Source organism: Vulpes lagopus, chromosome 4 (assembly GCF_018345385.1).
Source record: "Vulpes lagopus strain Blue_001 chromosome 4, ASM1834538v1, whole genome shotgun sequence".
In the NCBI taxonomy this organism is placed as follows: domain Eukaryota; kingdom Metazoa; phylum Chordata; class Mammalia; order Carnivora; family Canidae; genus Vulpes; species Vulpes lagopus.
This window is the reverse complement of record NC_054827.1, coordinates 40,283,573-40,305,536: the sequence shown is the minus strand read 5'-3', so window position 1 is coordinate 40,305,536 and position 21,964 is coordinate 40,283,573. Positions and strand designations below refer to the sequence as shown.

At 46.5% G+C, this 21,964-nt stretch overlaps 1 long non-coding RNA gene across 1 annotated transcript in view; it reads right to left on the bottom strand.

Moving 5' to 3' along the window:
- The window catches only part of LOC121490059, a 63,881-nt gene extending 42,495 nt beyond the window's left edge, over positions 1-21,386 (bottom strand). The window contains exon 1 of the long non-coding RNA XR_005987491.1: positions 21,267-21,386. This is a non-coding gene — a long non-coding RNA (uncharacterized LOC121490059). The remainder of the gene's footprint in view (positions 1-21,266) is intronic.
- Positions 21,387-21,964: the final 578 nt, after the last annotated feature.

Genomic DNA, 21,964 nt, shown 5'->3' with positions numbered 1-21,964 from the left:
TGGAAGGATGAGCCGGGACCATTCTTTCACCTGGATGGAGTGCTGAGATGCCCTGTGCTCCCCGAGAACCAGTGGCTCACTGAGAGTAATAGCTGTGCCACCATCCCACGAGCTCTCATCTGCGATGCAGGATTTTTTCATTGCCTTCATTTTCATGCCCTTCGTAAGCTGGAGATCATTTTTGTTATGTTTTTTTTTTTTTAGATTTTATTTATTTATTCATGAAAGACACAGAGAGAGAGGCAGAGACACAGGCAGAGGGAGAAGCAGGCTCCCCACGGGGAGCCTGATATGGGACTCGATCCCAGGATCATGCCCTGAGCCACCCAGGCACCCTGGAGACCATTTTCTTGAGGTGATGCAGGCTTCCCATCTTGAAAGCCCCCCAAACACAAAAGCTTCTCTTAAACACATATCCACTGGATGACAACTAATGTAGAAAGTCCCACTCACTTTGTCTCTGAGAAATCTCATTTCTCCATAAAAGTGATCCCTGAAATTAATTTTGCGCTTTCAGCTTTCAGAGGGACTCCACATCCGTTTTGCCTCATCTCACAATATTTCCATAAGATAGTAAGTGTGGGCACCAGAACCACCATTTTGCAAGTAAAAGAGAAGTATGAGCCTGTCACTGCTGGAGATGAAAATGAAGTGACCACCAACCTGAGGGCACAGCAGCGACATGAGGACACAGCCTGAGCGTTCCGTGGTAATTGTTAATTTTGCTTGATGTGATCACAGCTTTGTGTTTACTTAAGAAAATATCCTTGTTCTGAAAGAGTATGTGCTGAAGCTTTGCAGTATGAAGCACCCTGATGTCTAGAACATCTATAATTTACTTTAAAAGGACTCAGCAAAAGTGGCAAAGTGTCAACGATTACCGAAAGCAGGTGATGCCTATGTGTGCATGTCCATTATCCTGTTGTTTTTCATGTTTAAAATTCTTTGTGATAAATAAGAGAAAAAAATAGTCATCCATAGTGCCTGGCATGTATCCTACAGGTATCATTATGGATAAATTACAGAAGTAGATCTCAAGATCTAGCGCAGTTGACAGTGTTTGTTGGAACAGCAAGAAGGAAAACATGTTGCCTAAATTCCTGTACTATTAACACACTGCCAAGAAATCAGGATCAATTCTGCTTGAGTCCAGAGAGAAAAACACAGAATCTCTTTGCGTGGACAGGCTCTCCACTGTGTCAGCCTCTGCCTTGAGGAAGCGACAAATTCAAACCAAAGGCATGCCCTTGACAGTGACATTTCAGAGAGCCCTCAGAAGGCAAGCCAAGGCAAACAGTGCCGTCCATGAGAAGAGCCACTGGCCAGCCTTGTCCCTGGCCATAGCCTCTGGCTCCTCTTCCTGTTCCATATGTTTAATTTTGACCTTAGACCTGCCCACGGCCTCCACTTGTTTCCGCTCAATTTGCAAGCCCTTCACTGCCAGGCTCCCTCGATGACACTGCCTCCTCCTGGCTAAGGAGCTCATCTGGGGCGTTTTTTTTTTTTTTAATAAATTAATTTTTATTGGTGTTCAATTTACCAACATACAGAATAACACCCAGTGCTCATCCCGTCAAGTGTCGCCCTCAGTGCCCGTCACCCATTCCCCCCACCCCCCACCCTCCTCCCCTTCCACCACCCCTAGTTCGCCTCCCAGAGTTAGGAGTCTTTATGTTCTGTCTCCCTTCCTGATATTTCCCACACATTTCTTCTCCCTTCCTTTATATTCCCTTTCACTATTATTTATATTCCCCAAATGAATGAGAACATACACTGTTTGTCCTTCTCCAATTGACTTACTTCACTCAGCATAATACCCTCCAGTTCCATCCACGTTGAAGCAAATGGTGGGTATTTGTCATTTCTAATGGCTGAGTAATATTCCATTGTATACATAGACCACATCTTCTTTATCCATTCATCTTTCGATGGACACCGAGGCTCCTTCCACAGTTTGGCTATTGTGGCCATTGCTGCTAGAAACATCGGGGTGCAGGTGTCCCGGCGTTTCATTGCATCTGAGTCTTTGGGGTAAATCCCCAACAGTGCAATTGCTGGGTCGTAGGGCAGGTCTATTTTTAACTCTTTGAGGAACCTCCACACAGTTTTCCAGAGTGGCTGCACCAGTTCACATTCCCACCAACAGTGTAAGAGGGTCCCCTTTTCTCCGCATCCTCTCCAACATTTGTGGTTTCCTGCCTTGTTAATTTTCCCCATTCTCACTGGTGTGAGGTGGTATCTCATTGTGGTTTTGATTTGTATTTCCCTGATGGCAACTGATGCAGAGCATTTTCTCATGTGCATGTTGGCCATGTCCATGTCTTCCTCTGTGAGATTTCTGTTCATGTCTTTTGCCCATTTCATGACTGGATTGTTTGTTTCTTTGGTGTTGAGTTTAATAAGTTCTTTATAGATTTTGGAAACTAGCCCTTTATCTGATATGTCATTTGCAAATATCTTTTCCCATTCTGTAGGTTGTCTTTTAGTTTTGTTGACTGTATCCTTAGCTGTGCAAAAGCTTCTTATCTTGATGAAGTCCCAATAGTTCATTTTTGCTTTTGTTTCTTTTGCCTTTGTGGATGTATCTTGCCAGAAGTTACTGTGGCCAAGTTCAAAAAATACCATGGACTTTCTTCAGAGTTAGAACAAATTATTTTAAGATTTGTGTGGAATCAGAAAAAACCCCGAATAGCCAGGGGAATTTTAAAAAAGAAAACCATAGCTGGGGGCATCACAATGCCAGATTTCAGGTTGTACTACAAAGCTGTGGTCATCAAGACAGTGTGGTACTGGCACAAAAACAGACACATAGATCAACGGAACAGAATAGAGAATCCAGAATTAGACCCTGAACTTTATGGTCAACTAATATTCGATAAAGGAGGAAAGACTATCCATTGGAAGAAAGACAGTCTCTTCAATAAATGGTGCTGGGAAAATTGGACATCCACATGCAGAAGAATGAAACTGGACCACTCTCTTTCACCATACACAAAGATAAAGTCAAATGGATGAGAGATCTAAATTTGAGACAAGATTCCATCAAAATCCTAGAGGAGAACACAGGCAATATCTGGGGCGTTTTAAGCCAGGTCCCCCAGCCCCTCATTACTGGTCTTGTATCTCCTCCCAGCTCACACCAGCTCCTGGCCTCATGCCTCCCTCCTGGCCTTGCATCTCCCTCCCAGCTCATACCACCTCCTGGCCTTGCATCTCCCTCCCAACTCACACTAGCACCTAGCCTCGCACCTCCCTCCTGGCCTCCTGTCTGCCTCCTGGCTCACACCAGGTGCCAGCCTGTGCGTGCGTTGTGGGGCAGGTGTTGTGAGCAGCCACATTGCGAGCAGGTTCTCCACCACTGCACTCAGCTGGGCTGATATGGGGAAAGGAACTTGAAACGTTAGCGTTAGAAGTATTCTGCGTACTTGCGACATAGGGACAGAAAGAGCCCCGCCATCCTTCTGCTTCATGAATTCAAGTGAAGGACACATGGATAAACCTAAATACACTTTTATTCTTCGAGTAGTAATTTAGGATGGTAATCACGGATGACGTACGGTGGACGCCCGTCCCGGGAGGGCCAGGGTGCCAGGCCCAACAGTAGATGGCTCACCCTGCCGGTGCTCAGGTTGCATGGGGCCAGCGCCAACGACAGCCCAAACCACTGAAGCCGAGTTTCTCAGGCTCCGGCTGGGCTGTGTCCTCTGAGGCCTCAGTCTGCGGCTCCTGGGCGGCCACCTGCTGCCTCCTCGTAGCCACCCATTATCTCCTGTTCATTTTACAAGGACATCAGTCAGAGGACATCAGTCATCAGTCTTGCCATCTTCTGGCAAGATACATCAGTCAGAGGACATCAGTCCCAGGATGTTGTTTTAACTCACTCCTCTCTTTGAAGGCCCCATCTCCACATGTAGTACATTCTGAGGGCTGGGGGTTAGGGCTTCAATAACGCGGGGAAGTTGCCTTCACCTTCACTCTGAGACGTGAACAGAGACACAGAGAAGCTTTGCGTTCCAGAGATGAAGGCCGCACTACAGCCCCAGGTACCAGGCACTCATCATCAGAGCGACAGGTCGGGTGTGGCCGTGGACGCCTGTGTACAGGAACCTGGGAGGACTCAGGAGTGGTCGGGGCCAGGCCCTACGGCAGCCACAGGTGAGAAGAGAAGTGCAGGAAGCAGTGGGCATGGGCGGCAGGAGGTGATCACCTCCAGGAGGCATGGACAGCCACTCTGGGGAGCGGCCAGGAGTCTGTCGCCCCCTGCATCCCCCTCCCTGTGCGGCCCTCCCCACCAGCCTCCCGATCTCCAAACAGCTTGTCCTCAGCTCCAGTCCCTCCCAAGTGTGGGCAACACTGGACACCATCCATGTTCTGAAAGCTAAGACACCAGGAAGCAAGAGGAGCAGAACATTTGGCAGGAGGGTGGCCATCCCCACACACGTCCAGCTGGGACAAAAGGACCGACAGACCCCAGGCATCAGGGCCTGGGTGACCCCATTGCCATGGGCACCCATAGGGTCCTCTCCATGGATGCTCTTGCTGCTTTACCGTTGCACGGAAATTACTCCCCCACCTCCCATTACAAGCAGGTCACAGGAGATTCCCTTCTCCTCAACCACTGAGGTTCACCAGAGAGCGAAGAACCTCTCGGTTCTTCCCAAGTAAACTACAACTTTAATCTTCATTGCTCGTCACGTTCAGCTCCTAGGTTAAAAACACATGCAGGCGGGCCTGGCCCTGCACCCTCACCCCTGTCCTCTCACCGCGCCCCATGCTCCCTGCACTGCTCTGTGCCCAGGGCCACCCCAGAGGAACTGCAAGTGGACCCTGCGACCTCTGGCCTCTGGTGCGTCCTCTGGGAGGCTCAGGCAAGCTACAGGTGGCCGAGGGCCAAACCCCCTAGGCTCAGGGGGTGCTTCTCCAGCTCCTGGGACCCTGCAGACAGCCACTCCTGCCCCGGCCCTGGCTCACCAACGCCTGCCAGCTCTCTGGGTGCAGCAACGCCCCAGGTTGTCTCCTGAGTTCGCCCCACACTGTAAGGAGACCCTCCTTGCAGGCTCTGCATCTGCCTATGTTTCTGCCAAAACCCTCACTGGCAACACGTCAATAAAGGGAAATAGGAAGAGATTTAAGCAAACAGTGTGTCCCAACCAACAGGCCATGTTCTCGTTACAGCCTAATAAGACAGAGTTTCAACATTTAAAACTTTGGCACCCGATGTTTCTAGCAGCAATGTCCACAATAGCCAAACTGTGGAAGGAGCCTCGGTGTCCATCGAAAGATGAATGGATAAAGAAGATGTGGTCTATGTATACAATGGAATATTACTCAGCCATTAGAAACGACAAATACCCACCATTTGCTTCAACGTGGATGGAACTGGAGGGTATTATGCTGAGTGAAATAAGTCAATCGGAGAAGGACAAACAGTGTATGTTCTCATTCATTTGGGGAATATAAATAATAGTGAAAGGGAATATAAAGGAAGGGAGAAGAAATGTGTGGGAAATATCAGAAAGGGAGACAGAACATAAAGACTCCTAACTCTGGGAGGCGAACTAGGGGTGGTGGAAGGGGAGGAGGGCGGGGGGTGGGAGTGAATGGATGATGGGCACTGGGGGGGGGGGCACTTGGCGGGATGAACACTGGGTGTTATTCTGTATGTTGGCAAATTGAACTCCAATAAAAAGAAATTTAAAAAATAAAAAATAAAAATAAAACTTTGGCAAAAAACACCACAAGCCTTATCAACTTGAATGCAGGGAATAAAAAAGGTCCACGCAGCATCATAGCATCTTCCCTAGCCCATGTCAAACACCTCGAGTGACATGCCCTTCGCAGTGGCACCTCCTGCAGAGAGAGGGGTCATAGGGTGTTGGTTCATGAGGCCTGCCTGCCCTATGCCCACCCCCCAGGAAGGTAAAGCCCCCACAAGCCTGCTCCTCCACCCCTCCAAACCCAACATCCATCCAACCACCTTTCTCCACAAGCAGCTCAGAGACCAGGAGTCAGTTGTGATTTGATAAAAATAAGAAAAAATGTATTTTTTTGAAAATCAGACAAACCTGTAAAGAAGCCTGTAAAGAAGCCGCTGCTTCTAGGCTAGAAATAATCCCCCGGAGGGAAAAACAACACAAAACAAAACCTATCTCCTGCAGGTTGTCCAGTCAGAAAAGAGATGTGTGTTCAGCCACAGGTCTCCGTTCCAGGCCTTCGGGGACTCTCTCCGAATCTCGGAGGACCCGACACGACCTCGATGCTGCAAAGGCTCTGAAGCCACTTCGGAGATGACACGCTCTCCACGCCGTCCCTGGTGCTGAGGGTTTTCTGACTTCCTTGCCTCACCCACTGAGGCGCTCAGGGCCGGGCTGGCCTGGCGCTAAAACCTCTGCAGCGAAACACAACAGCCCCCACCAGACCCAGCTCGGGAAGCTGCTCCCCTGCACGAAGAACTCCTGGTGAGCAGAGCGCACCGCACCCGCAGCCTCGCCGCACCCCTGCACCTCAGGGCCTCCCCACGCCCCGCAGCTTCGCCACACCCTGCAGCCTCGCCATACCCCTGCGCTCCGCGGTCTCGCTGCACCCCGGAGCCACACTGCACCCCTGTACCCTGGAGCCTCGCCACATGCCTGCACCCTGCGGCCTCGCTGCATCCTGGAGGCTTGCCACACCCCACAGCCTTGCCTCACCCGGAGGCTCACCGCACCCTTGCACCCTGCGGCCTCACCGCACCCTGGAGCCTAGAGCTGCCCTTCGCCTGCAGGACCGCCTCTTTCTTTCTTCCTTTTTTTTTTAAAAAAAGACTTTATTTATGCATGAGAGACAGAGGCAGAGACACAGGGAGAGGGAGAAGCAGGCCTCATGCAAGGAGCCCCATGCGGGACTCGATCCCAGGACCCCGGGATCACGCCCTGAGTCGAAGGCAAGCACGCTTAACCGCTGAGCCTGGCCTCTTTCTTAACTGGGTTTCCTTTTGAGGCCTGAGGTGCGGAACATGCGACAAGACAGCATCACCTACTGGAGAGAGTGCGGGCGAAGACGCCAGGACACTCAGGATGTCCCTTGTCTCCTCACCTCTTGGTTTCTCCAGCTGAGGAGCCTCACGCAGCAGTCACCGCATCCACTCCCTACATGTGCAGAGCTGGTGCAGTCGCTTCGGGGGCTCCTAACTGTGCGAAGGAGAGTTCAAGGTGGAGTTGGTCAAGTCTGGAACGTTCTCCTGTGCCACGTACTCATCACGTCAAGCAGCTTGAGGCTTCCTCTGAGCTTCAGGTGGAGGGACAGGGTGCGCAACAGCACCGTGGGGTTCGAAACCAGGGGCTGGTGTCACCTTCCCTCTGTCCACCACAGTCCCCTTGATCAGGGCCCTTCCTCCCCGGCTGCCTGTTTTATTCTGTTTTCTTGCATTTCAGTAGGAAATTATGGGAAACTCCATATTCTATTCATATTCTAACGCTAGAATTCTGAGGGCTCTGGAAGGAAGTCCAGCAGGCCTCTGAGTCCTCCAGGACATTCTTCGGCCTACCCCCTGCCCCCAGTGCAAATGCCATTTGTCCTGCCTCCCTGGGGGCAAGTCCTCTCTGAAGACACTATTCTGGCCCTGCCCAGATGTTAAAAGGCAACAATTAGACGGAGCCAAAAAGTGGCAAACACTTGTAACTTACTGGGGTAGAAGCGAAAAGTAAAGATGTCCTAGCCTGTCGGTGGCTTATAAACAACAGAAACATTTCTCACAGTTCCGGAGGCTTAGGCCCAAGGTGGGGGCACTGGCAGGTGGTGAGGGTCACTTGTGCATAATGGCATCTTCTTGCAGGGTCCTCCGTTGGTGGTAGGGCCAGGCAGAACTCTGGGGGTCCTTTCAGAAGAGCATTGATCCCATTCATAAAGCTCCACCCCCACGACCTAATCACCTCCCCAGGGCCCCACCTCCCAAAGCAATCGCCTTGGGGATAGGACTGAAACACAAGGATTGGGGGAGTGTACACAAATGTTCAACCCTAGCAAGAGGCAACATTGTGATGGGAATTCTTACAGTTAGAGGATGCCCAAAACTCCCAGTGGCTATAAAATCAGTCTGGTCTCCCTACAGGACTTAGGGCCATGCTTCACAACTTAAACTAGCCCCGGCAGTGGTTTCAGCCAACACCAGTATGGGGCCCATGTGTGTCCCTTTATGAGACTTGCCTATTTTCAGCTGTTTTCTGCTTCAGTGAGATTTCCTCTACTGTGGGTTTTTTTTTTTTCCATAGGTTCTCTGTTCCCTGTATCTTTTCAAATAAAATTTGCCTTTCTTAATGGAATATTCAAAATCTTCCAAAAATTTGACTTCAAAGTTGCCATGAGCCTAATACCTCTGTATCACTCAAAGCAAGTCCTCCGCTTCAGGACATGTCAGAGATCCCAAATCATCTCTGTGATTTCAGCCTACCCAAAGCTCCCCTGGGTCAGCTCAGGTCCTCGATGAAGCAGATCCCAAAGGGGAGTGAGAAGTACAGGAGATGATGGGGAGGCATGCCCACAGGAGATGAGAGGAGAGAGAGCAGAAGGCAGGGGCAGTCCCCACACAAAGTCACAGGCCTGACACTCATCAAAGGAAAGGGGAAGAAAAGAGGAAGTAAGGCAAGATGGCCCCTCCACCACTGCGTGGCTGAATCTCTGCAGCCCAGCATGGGTTCCCTGCCAAGATGGCCCTAGAGAAGCCTCACAATGGATGGAAGTGATCAGGCCTGGGTACCGACACTAGCTGGAAGCTGCCCAGGAGGGCATGTCTCCATGCAGATGCACAGGTCTGGAGGTGCAAGGTTCAGCTGGCCACATCCTGTGGAGAGAGATCGAGGGCTGCAGTCTGTGGCTGCCATGACTCACCCTCTACGTGCTTCTACAAGCAGCTTCCCGCGGCTTCCCTGGGCTTAGCTTCCTGCAGGAGCTAGAAGTAAATGTTAGAGCCCTGTCACCCACATCATTGGCCCCAGGAAGTAACCTTCAGTATTTATTCTAAATCTCCACCTCTCAACTGTCACTTCCTCAGGTCTTGGCGACTTATTGGTGGTACACCCCAGATCCTCATCTCTTCTCAGGCCACAATTAGACAAGGGCACACCTGACGGTCCCAAGAGAACCACCTGCCAGGCAAACATACTCCCCCTGCCCCTTTGTGCACCAGCAGCCCTGCTTCTTCTGCTGGTCATGGCCCTGCCAAGACCCTGACTCATCTGCAGTCCTTGGACACAAGGAGTCCTGAGCACTTGGCAGCAGTCGGGCCTATAATTTAATTAAGACCTGGCTGTTCTCACTCTTGGGCACCTAACTCCTCCTTGCCTGCAGAGCCCAGAGTGAGGAAGGGCAGGATGGTTACTATGAGGACAAACTGTTGGCCTTCTGGACAGAAGCAGCCCAGGAAAGTCAATTTGCCACTACGTGGCTGGAGAGTCTTCTTGAGGATTTGTGCCATATGATGGCTCAGCAATGACTCTAGTTGCCAGCTGGTTGAACATTCAGAGGAGCTGTAGCTAAATTAACTTAGTAAGTGGTGCTCTCTGCTGTGGAGGCCATGGGTCCCCTCCTCCTCTGCCACCATGTTCCCCATGATAGTTCTGACCTACCTAGGCTAAAGACTAATCATCTCAACCACCCTTCGTCTCCTAGCATCAGTTCCTACCTATACAACAATAACTCCAAAATCTGCATTTCCATTCAAGAGTTCCAGGCCAGTACATTTGTCTAAAAGTCTACCACCATCTCCACTTCCACATTTAACAGCACTTCAAACTCAGCCAAAGAATAAACTCGAATCCCATGCAGTCTGTTCCTCCCATTTTTCCATCTTAGCAAACAGCACCATGTCCAGACCCCATGTCCCATCAATCATAAACCCTTAAACACTTCTGCTTCCTCACAATCTCCACCTTACTCACAGCCATTGTTGTCTTTCTATTTATTTATTTTTTATTGGAGTTCAATTTGCCAACATACAGCATATCACCCAGTGCTCATCCCGTCAAGTGCCCCCCTCAGTGCCCGTCACCCAGTCACCCCAACTGTTGTCTTTCTTAGACTACAACAGCTTCCTAGCTGGTCCTTCTGCTTTTCCACTTCCAACCATTTTCCATTTTGCAAATAGGGTAATAATTCAAAGATATTCACCTACTTAAAACAGCTCAAGAGATAATGTCTAAGGTCATTAACATGGGTGAAAGGGCTTTTTGGTGTGGCCAGAATTGTGGAGAGTCTAGAAATTACAACTAATAAAAAACAGCTGAAGAAACTGAAATAAAACATGTGTCTAGAAAACTTGATGGGAGGGAGGGAATACCTGGGTAGCTCAGCAGTTGAGCATCTGCCTTCAGCTCAGGTTGTGATCTCCGTCTGGGGATTGAGTCCCACATCAGGCTCCCTGCGAGGAACCTGCTTCTCCTTCTATGTCTCTGCCTCTCTCTGTGTCTCTCATGAATAAATAAGTTATAAAATCTTAAAAAAGAAGAAGAAGGAGGAGGAGGAGGAGGAAACTTGAGGGGAAGCTTTGATAGTCATTGTCAATTTTCTATGGCACTGATTTATTTTTTTATTTACTTCATCCAAATGTAATTTATTTGGGAGTATAAAGTGAGGGTCTAAGCTTATCTTTTAAAACAAAATCAAAATTAGTAGCTGACTATCACATGCAGAATATATGACATACTTGTGTATATAAAAATGCAAACATAAGTTCAAAATGAATACATTTTCAACTTATTTACTTTCTTGAATAGGTATCACACTTGTTAAGTAAGTAGTTTATAGCATTTTTTTTTAATACTCTGTGGTGCCAATACCCCCTTACCACTCTTCCTTCTTAAAACTTTCATAATTATTCATAGTTATTCTGTTCTGAATTCATGGAAACTAGTTAAAAATAGATATAAATATTCTGGCATGTAGTAACCTCTAAAAAAATGTTGTTAATAATAGTATTATTGCTTATTAAGTTTATTCAGAATTTTAATTTCCTCAATTCAAAAAAATATAGAAAAAAAAGAGGGGAAAAAAGGAGAAAAAAGAAGAGAAAAAAGGAAAAAGAGAAAAAAGAAAAAAAAGAAAACAACAACAACAAAAATATATAGAAGAGGGACTGCAATCAAATTTTCATTGATTATTTTAGCCCTAGCAATTCATTTATTTTTTTCTAGATTTTATTTATTTATTCATGAGAGACACAGAGAGAGAGAGAAGTAGAGGGAGAGGCAGAGACACAGGCAGAGGGAGAAGCAGGCTCCATGCAGGGATCCCAATGTGGGACTCGATCCCGGGGAAACCAGGATCACACCTTGGGCCAAAGGCAGGCGCTAAACCGCTGAGTCACCCAGGCATCCCCCTAGCAATTCATTTATTTTTTAATTTATTCATGAGAGACATAGAAAGAGAGGCAGAGACAAGCAGAGGGAGAAGCAGGCTCCATGCAGGGAACCCAATGTGGGACTCGATCCTGGGACTCCAGGATCATGCCCTGGCCTGAAGGCAGGCGCTAAACCGCTGAGCCACTCAGGTGTCCCTAGCAATTCATTTTTAAAAGACTGACATCTCCACAGTATTCAGTGCCTATATGAATGAACAGAAACATTATCCATTTATTCTATTTCTTTGTTTCTATCTTTCAAATAAATAATAGTTTCCTTCAAATAGTTCTACACCTTTCCTTCTTAATGTTATTATTTTAGGCTTCTGTCTTCAGATAAACTTCTCTACTTACTCATGGTTTCTCTTTCTCCATAATTTTAGTTGACACATAGTTTTGGTTTGCCATGGCCTGTTTCTATCCTTGAATGAATTTAACCTCTGCCTTCCTTCACCAATGAACTCTGTAGTCTCTGTGTCTCTTAGCTCATTGTCATAGGAAAGAAATATCTTATGTATTGTTGGCTAGTCAATGGCTGGTTTGGATTAGCAGTTTTACTCCTGGACCAATTAGTCACATGTGGATGTGAAGATGGTACCATATGAAGAGCAAGGTAGTATAATGTGATACGAAGGCTAGCTATATGTACAACACTGGATGCAACAGGCAAGATCTCTAGAAGTACAGTAAGTTAGTGAGAAAATGATAGACATATCTAATAGTATTCTGAAATATTGTGCATAAATTTGTTATCATAAGCAGAATTTGCTTTTTATTATATTATCCACAAGGTATCCCCATATATAGCAATAAACTTGACATTTGTGTATTTATTATATATCCAGCAACTTTACTCATTGACTCCAATTGTTTTTAACTTGCTTCCTTTGAGAGTTTTGTCCTAACACTTAAAATAATGATTGATTTTTTCCTCTATTTTAAAAATGTATTCTTATTATGTAATTTTGGCATCAGAATAGCTTTAAATAATAGAATACTAAGCATTCATTTTTTTCACATTTTTAACAGTATTTCTTCTAATGTTTTCGCTAGTAATTATCATGTAGGAGATTAGGAAATTATATCACAAATGTTTCTGAAATGTAGATGAATAATAGCACACATGGCACAAGATGAGGCATTGAGGACCAGCTTGCAACTCCCAGACCTGAGAAGAAATCATGGTAAGAAAGATAAGGGAAGAGAGGTGGGAGCAGATTATGAAATGAATTGGGAAATAGCATCCATTCACTGAATATTTGAGAGTGGCTTTCCTGAATGAAACTCCAGTAGCTCTATGAGGCAGAAAGTCAGAAGCACAGAGGGCACTTCCTCCTACAGTGGTGGTGCCAGGCCAGAAAGGGTGTTGGGCAGAGCCCTGCTATCCCCCTGATGTGGAGGAAGGCCAGAAAGATGAATGCAGAAAGCAAGCTCCTGGTATTACAGTCATTTCACCAACTCTAGTCATCTTAGGTAATATTTTGGGGTGAAGGAGAACTTATAAAATGATATGCTGAGAAAGTAATTATCCTGCCACAGAAACCCTTACATTATGTCTTATTTTAAAATTGAATTTAAAATATTACATGCTATGAGCAAAAATCCTTTCCATCTTCTATAGCCATTATTTCCTACGGTCAAATATTTTTGTTCTTTACATGGGTTAACCCAGTTATGTTGATTATAACATGCTTTAGTCAATATAATACGTATCTGTTTGCCTTTCCAAATAGTTTAAAATCTTCTTGGAACAGTAGCCATGGTTTATGCTTCTTTTATATTCTACAGAGCAGCTGTCATTTGCTATAATTATGATAGGCATTCAATAACAAAACTTGCAAAACGCTGTTGATAGCCAGGAATCCCACTACACACCTGGGTCATTATCTCATAAATATTTCCTATTGGTATCAGGTGCAATAGAGTTCAAGAGAAATTGAATAGACTGGTACAAACCCATCTACATCCCAGTTTGAAACCATCAAACTGTAACACAGGGGAAAAACTAGAGAATGTGATCAGTGTGCATGTGTATAGGTGTGTGTACAAGTACAGGTATGTAGGTACACGTACAAGTACAGGTAAAATTGATTTTGCTTCACAAGTTTTTTGTTTTGTTTGGAAGAGAAATGGGGCAGGTATAGCTCCTACAAGTCCAAAGCAGAAGGCTCCTAAGAGAGCTCTTCAGCCTTTTCTCAAAATGAACTCATTTTTTACTTTGCATATAATTTTAATAATCTTGGTGTCTGTCAAGATTTTATACTGAATGTTTTACATAATATATGTTTCATTTTTTAAATAAAAACTAAAGACATTTGCTATCTATAATTCTCTAGAAAGAACTAGAATGTGCCTGGGACCAGAGGCAAAATAAAAATGTTGTTTTTCTTTGGTTTATTTATCTTTTACATGAATCAGGAAAACATGTCTTAATTATTTGAAAGTAGAGACCATACGGGTGAATGGATATCAGGCATGATATTTACATAATTCAGCAATATTAAATGTCATGGGAGGAGTGAGAGGCATGCATGCTAGCAGCCTGCCCACACACACATCCAACCAATGATTGGTCAATAATACCATCTTTATACACGTGGGATATGTGCCATGTGAACACATTGACCTACCATGTTAACTTATCCACTGCTCAATCCCATGGGCCTGCTATTAGATTTATGATATCTATTATTGAGTTGTAGATCAACCTAGATATTAGATGTCAGTGTAAACACCTTTTCACACTCTTCACCATATAACTTGTCATTTTTAATCTCCTACAGTGATGTTAAGCATCTCCTTACCATCAAACTGTAAATACAGCATGGACCATATTTTCTACGTGACTAAAAGGGATGATTGAAGAGTTGATTGAAAAAAAAATTCCTTGATTCATTTCACCTGCAGTTCCCCAGGAATATGCTATGATTTATGTCCCAGCACGGGCTGTCTGATTAGTTCACTCTGGGCTAAAAAGGCAAACCATTAAAGGCATTAAAATTTCAACAAGAATGTTATCTTCACAGTAAGCACAAGAGTGACATCTTGTGCCTATGAACACATGAATTCCTGTAGACCTACCATTTCCAGTGAAAATCTGGGGACTGGTGAATCAGCAGAGAGCGAATCTGATACCATTTAAGTGCTAAAACTTATAAAATGCTGTGAGTGCATTGGTATATGGACCAACCCCAGCAGGGGAATTTAACTTTTCACCTAGCATAGACAGCACACAAATGTAGGGTCTTACAGATTTTTTCATTATTTAAGCATATCTGGATGTACTAGAACGGCAGCCCAGAAGTCAGGTTTCCAGCCCTAGCTCCAGCCATGTTAACTCATTGTGCTATTTCCTCATCTGTAAAATAAAAGCTTTAAGTCTGAGGCCAGCCACAGGAACACTTCCATATTTTTAGTTCTTGGATTATTTTTATATAAACATTGTCAGAAAAAGAAAGAAAGAAAGAAAGAAAGAAAGAAAGAAAGAAAGAAAGAAAGAAAGAAGAAAGAAAGAAAGAAAGAGCATATGTCATTGTTAAGCACCACATTTTGTAAGACTCAAGACTTCCTTGACCACTGACATTGTAATGGTACCTACAGGCACAATAATGCTGCATAACAAATAACCACAAACTTCAGGAGCACAAAATAAGTATATATTTGGCTCATATATCTGAAGGTGAGCTAGGAGGTGAGCTGATATAAGGGGTCCAGCTAGAGCAATTTAGCTCTTCTTTATGGGAATAGCAAGCCATGTTGGGTGAGCTCTCAGGGCAAAGACAGGTGCAAGAGAGTGACTAAAGCGCACAGGCCTCTAAATGCTGGCTTATAACTACTCACCATCATATCTACCTTATCTACTGGCCAAAGCAAGTCACACGAACCCAAAGTCAAGGGCAGGGAGGTACATCAGCCTTCTAGTGGAGGAAGAACAAATTCACATGATGAACCGTGAGTTAGAAGGAGTGAAGACACACAGCAAGAACACAATCTGTCATACCAACACATAAAAGGAAAATTAACCAAAAAAGAGTAGTCTCAATCCACATTTCCATTCACCATACATAGTGGACACTCTAGCCCAGCTACTGGAACCCACTTATGTAATTTAAGTTAATAAATATTTATTTTGACTACCTCTGAACAAGACTTGAGGTTGGACCAGAGTTACTGATCTGGCTCGGCCATCTCCTAGCACCTGTGAACCTAGGTCTGCAGATGGTCAGTGCCCAGGCAAAAGTCAAAGACGCTTCCTTCTCATTACACAGAACACCAGAAAATACACACTATATAAATAAAAGTTTCACTCGACTACTCTTCCAAAACATATATTCAAAATGCAAATAAATCATAAAGCAGATACATTTGTAACCTGAATTTTAAAAAAAATATAAGGTTTTCCTTTTACCAAGCACTTTTGAATAAAAACCTAATGTGAGAAACTTAAAAATACATTGGCCAATAATCTGAATGTAACATTATTTTTAATTTGTTGGTAGTAAAGTAATCTTCTCCTTCTCAACACTATAGTTTTACCTGAGTGTATTTTTGCAAATTACGTGTTTGTGTGATTCCATATTCAACACATTTCATGAGTGGACATGGAAGTTCTACTAAGGTCAGAATACAGGCCTAAGAAAATACATTAATAAAACATTCCAACAATTTGAAATATGTATTTGTTAGCTGAAGAGATACAAATAAATAAAATGCAAAGTCTCTGGGGAAGGAAACTGAGATGCATGCCCATAATCTGTTGTCAATAAGACATCCAGTGGCAGGAATCAGAGGGACCGGTGACTTCGCTGTGATTTTAGGAATTCCCTTTGTGCTATGTTTGCTACCTGTGAGCATTTAGAAAAGTTATAGATACTAATGATCAGGGGAAGGTGGGGGAGCTGCATCATGATATCCATGATCCCTCAAAGGTTGGTTATTTCAAAGCTCTAAAAGACCCTCTTGGATGTATTTAGGTAACATAAAGCCTGAAATCTACTTTCCAATATTGCAGGAAGGTGTCCCTTTGTCAGTGTCCCTTATAGAAGACTTAAAACTTCCCTCTGTGTTTGAAAATTTCCCAAATAAAAAGTTGAAAACATTAAACAATCAATAAACATCTTTCAGAGGCTTCTAGTCAAGATGTCATACTAGAGACAGTTTCTGACAAAGCCTCTCAGCGCCAGGCACTTAATATGATAGATAAAATCTACTGGGCAAAAATCAAAACACCGGAACAGACAAAAAAAGACACGATCAAGCTCAAAATTAGCTAAATGGCTCTATGAACCAGAGGCAGGACAGCAGGGTAAAGCTGGGAGCAGGACTGAAGCAGCAGCCTTGCAGGAAGTCAGGTCTGGAGACAGACCAGCAACGCTCTGCTGTCCCAGGCAGCGAGCAGAAAAAGCTCACACAGGCCAAGATCCAAGCAGGGTGTCTGAGTCACTTCGTTCGGCCAGCAAAACATGCATAATGAAGCCAGAGAATGACCTCACTAGAGCCGTCACACATCACTCATCCTTTTGATCATAAATGCAAAAATTCCAAATAAAATATTAGCGAATCAACAGTGTATAGAGATACGTTATCAGGACCAAGCAGGGTTTCACTTAAGAATGTAAAACGGCTCAGCATGAGATTATCTAATCAGGTAACCTATCAATTAACAGATTAAAGAACAGAAGCTGTGCGATCTCCTCAACGGATTCAGAAAAACTGTTTTATGAAATTGGCGGTCATTTACACTGTTCAGACAATACACAAAACAGGAACTTCCCTAACCCAATTCCCATCCTGCCCCCCCCCCCAAAAAAAGATAATGAAAACCCGCAGCAGGCTTCCCCTCTAGCTACGATAAGGTAGCTTGTGGCGAACCAGGGTTCCTGCCAAGAATCAACAGGGTATCTGGGGGCCGGAGGGGTAGGGATGCCAAGAACAAGTTCTAAGGAAATGATGGGGGAAATGATGACAGAAGGGATATTCTCATCAGGAACGGAAATCTATTCAGAGAAACCAAACGGGGATTTTAGAGCCGAGACACAGACTGAAATTAAGAACTGCACGGAGAGGCTCACCGTGGGTGATGCCCGGCGGAAGGAAGACCCACCAGGGGGACCAGGGGGACGGCAGGTCTGCAGAGGGTGTCAGGCCTGCAGCAGGGAGAGAAGAGGGAAGAGCAGGGCTCCCCGAGGGGTAGGGCCAGAAAACACAGAAACGCACTGAGTCAGCAGATGACGACCCACTTTCCTAAAACTGCTGCAGGACGTCATCAAGCCAGAGATTCGAGAACTTCTGCACATTCTGAGCAGAATCTGCTGTGGGGGATGCTCCGCGGGCACCATGCTCACCGGTGAAAGGCGTGGAGCCCCACAGAAGGCGGTCGACAAGGCATCACAGCCACAGACACATTTACAATTCATAACAATTTAAAACCACAATACATTTTTTTTTTTTGAAGTTGACAAACCTGGGACGCCTGGGTGGCTCCACGGTTGGAGCCCTTCAGCTCAGGGCGTGACCCCGGGATCCTGGGATCGAGTCCTGCATCCGGCTCCCCAGAGGGAGCCTGCTTCTCCCTCTGCCTTTGTCTCTGCCTCTCTCTCTCTATGTCTCTCATAAAAAAATAAATTTTTAAAAAATCTCTAAAAGTTGACAAATCAATTTCTAAAGAAGCCGGCCACTCCATCTGGATGGGCTGCTTCGCAGCAGGCTCTTTCCCCAACCGGCTTCTCACCAGTTCTCACAGGTGGTAGAAAAGCCCAGCCTACACCTAGGCTTTCATCTTTCCTGCTTCCCCTCCGGGTACCAGCTCCACAAGCCCCCACATACATTCCTGCCATGCTCCAGGCTAAACACCAGCAGCTCTTGTGCCAAACGTCTTATCGTGGCCTATGGTCCCATACGTATGCAGGCAACACCTGTTCCTTCACTCCAGCCCTCTGGCCACTCAGCCCACGGCATGTCTGGGGTGCCCCTACAGTGCCACCCCACTCCAGGCTCAGGCTGCTCATGAGGTGACCAACCAAGACCCCAAAACACAGCAGGGTCAAGAAGACAGCGGCTTAGTTTCTCTCATGTCACATCCCAGACATGGCGAGTGGCTGGAGGACAAAGGACCCAGGCTGGCCGGTCAGCCCTGCTGTGCTCAACCTGTGACCATCTCTGGGTGCCAGGCTACTGCTGTCTCTACTTTCTGCCATCAGGCAGGCGAGGGAAGGCCCAGGGCAGAGGCCTTTCTACTTCTGCACACCTGTCATCGTGTACACCCAGTCACACAGCCACACCTCACCACACAAGTGTCAGAGCAAGGCAGCTTTAGCTTTCAGACCTCTCCAGAAACAGGAAGGATGGGTAGTGGTTGACAGAGCCAACTCAGAGCACCATGGGGGCCAGTCCCCTGATCCCATGAATCCTGGCCCTTCCCAAGGGGACAGGTGTGCCTGAGAGCTGGCCTGGACCAACCAGGTTGTGGGGGACATTCCCTTATGGACTCCCAACCACATTCCTCTGTCCTCCTCCCAGGCCCCTGCCAGCCTACCATTCTCACATCTTCCTGTCAGCAGGACAAAGTGATTTCAGGGACGAAGCTCCCTGGCCCTTGTACTATTTCTGTGCCAACCTATGAGACCCCGATGGATGTCCCTAGGTCCATATCCAGGAAAGAAAAGGTCAGCGTTGGTGTCCTCCCAGGGGACCTTGGATCCCTCCACAAAGTGTACCCCTCCGGAACTCTGCATTCCAAGGGAAGAACTGAGTTAATATGCCAAACTACGTTATTCCTTCATCCTGACACCTAATTTTGCCGAGGCAGGGGTGTAATTAAGAGACATCAATTTATAGAACAAACAGGGTCTCCTCTAAGGTAATGCCTGCATACTCATGAAGAAAAGCAACTAGCAGTATCTTCGGTCTGCATATACACACACCCTATACACACACATACACTCTCACACCTGCACATACACGCACGTACCCCCACACACACACCACACACATACACACAGCAAAAGCACACACACATGTACACACTAAACACATACACCAGACATACACAAACACACCTGCACACACAGATATCCCACACATGCAGCAAAAACACACCCCCCCAGGTGTTAGAAATGATGGGTACTATGGTGGAAGGCCTTGGAGCAGAACCAATCAACTTCTCTCTCCCCCTAGGCCCCACTGTGTGAGTGTGCAAATACACAGATATTCACATCCTGTCGGTCGTTTCTCTAGAGAAGCCTGACCAACACAGCTCTTCCATCTATTCACCCACCTGACCTTCACAACAGTCCCATGGTGGGTGTGACCATGAGCGGTAGTCATTAGGGCTGCGTACCCCGCCCTTGCCAGCCGCCCCCAGAGATGGGCGTGGCAGGGCACCCCCTTCACTCTGAGCACGTACTACCATGTGCCCCTCGGAAGCTGGAACGCACATTGCAACTGTTTCATTGGTCATTCAAGTTCTATTTACGATCATCTAAACTTTTCACAATTAAGTTAAGAAGGCGCCAGCCAGTATAGTAAGACGTTTCCCATAAAATTTGACTTTCTACTCCTCGAAAAAGAGAAACAAAATGTGTAGGATCCACCCAGAGAGTTTTGGGTTAAAATATAAACAGGTAACTGTGGAATCAGCATGACTTGGGTACAGAAGTGTGTTGAATTTTATCATTTTCAGAGTTTTGGGGATCCCTGGGTGGCTCAGCGGTTTAGCGCCTGCCTTTGGCCCAGGGCACGAGATCCTGGAGTCCCAGGATCGAGTCCTGTGTCGGGCTCCCGTCATGGAGCCTGCTTCTCCCTCTGCCTGTGTCTCTGCCTCTCTCTCTATGTCTATCATGAATAAATAAATAAATAAATCTTTAAAAAAAAAAAACATTTTCAGAGTTTTGGGATTTGGATCCTCAAATGAGATAAATTGTCAAAATAATTATATTCTCTCTTGGGGGAAAAAAAAGCCTGTGAAAGCTAAACCCCCACCTCTGGCAGGTGAGGGAAGCAAGAGCAGGTCAGCATCCAATGGACGGGGTGGCAGGTATGAGTGGGGAGCAGGAGTGTCCCCTCCCCACTTGGAGCCACAGCAGGGCCTTGCACCCTTATTCCCACACCCAGGGGACTGGCTCTGGGCCCAACTGGGATCCCCAGGAAGAAGTATAACCCACTGAAGACCCAGCCACAGGCATAAGCTGGGTCAGCATCCCACATGGACCTCCTGGGAAGGCTGTCCCTTAGAATCATGAAAGGTAGCACTCCTCTCTTCCTTTAGTGTTTGGTCTACAGCCATCCACGCAGTGATGAGGGACTGAGGTTTCCTGAAGGAGAAAAGGTGCCACCCCAGCTAAATGAGTCCGACTACAACTTTATCAGCCATGCTAACATTCCAAAGGAGAAACAGGAATCTGCAAGTTTGGTTGACTATGAAATCCATGATTTAGGAGAAACCTGTGGCTCAGGCCAAGGCCACCCCATCCAAGGCAGGGAAAGCCTTGAGAGCTCCAGACTGCCTGACAAGGTGCCCTAAAGGTGGCTGCTAGTTCTAGGAAATGGACCCCTAGGGTCCTTATCCCCATGATCGGACGGTCACTATGGATCCCCCGAAGACACAGCTCACCCACTTGTCCCGTTGGCATCTGTGCTCACCACCCCTTTGACTACAACCAGCAGGTCTGCCCACGTGGAGAAACACGCTGTGTACACATTTTTGCTACTCTTCAACCTCTGACTGTTCTTTCATATCAGAAATGAAGCCACATTTGGGTTTTATGCATGTATCTCATGAATTTATTGAGGACAAATTTGTCCTGAGATTTGCAGAGTTCAAAGGTTATGTTCTAAACCCCAAGAAGTCATGACACCGTCTCACACAAGACTTTGGGAGACAGCCAGCAGGACTCACCTCGGCAATGCCCTGAATACTGCCACACGGCCACAGACACTCTGGACCTCTGTGGCTCTGCAGGTCAATCTATGCTCCTTCCCCAGGCATGAGAGATGGTTAGGGTCTGGCCCGGTCCAGCTTTCCAGCCTCCAGCCCTGTCTTTGCCACACTGCACATTGCCGCAATTCTCAACCACCTGTACCCCACACACACACCCTGTGCACGCCTGCATGCATGTGCCCTATTCACAAGCATGCCTCCACACCTTCAGCTCCCCTTCCTGAGCTCACCCACATCCGGGGTTTGGCGATGTTGCCTTTTTGTCATGGCCAACACCACCCTCCAGGCTGGGAGGCCCTCATCGCTGGGGCCTCTGCTGCACTGGGGACCCAGCTCCTCTACAGCAATTATGTCAGTGACACTGGTTGGTCTTCTCCTACACACAAGGCCTCCTAGAAATGAGAGATCCCATAATTTAAGTTTTGAGGTCCATGGGATCTGTGGCCTGCTGAGTACGCACACTACAGGCATGGATCCTACAGTAAATGAACAACTAAGATTTCCCTATGTTTCAGAGACTCAGGGTGAGCAGTGTCCCGGGGTCTCCCCAGGCCTAGGAGTGAAGGGAGGGAAGGTGTGTGAGGGCAAAGAACCTCCTCACCACCCAGAGGCTGGCGGGGAGCAGCATGGCTGTCCTGGGCCTGGAGCCCCTCACG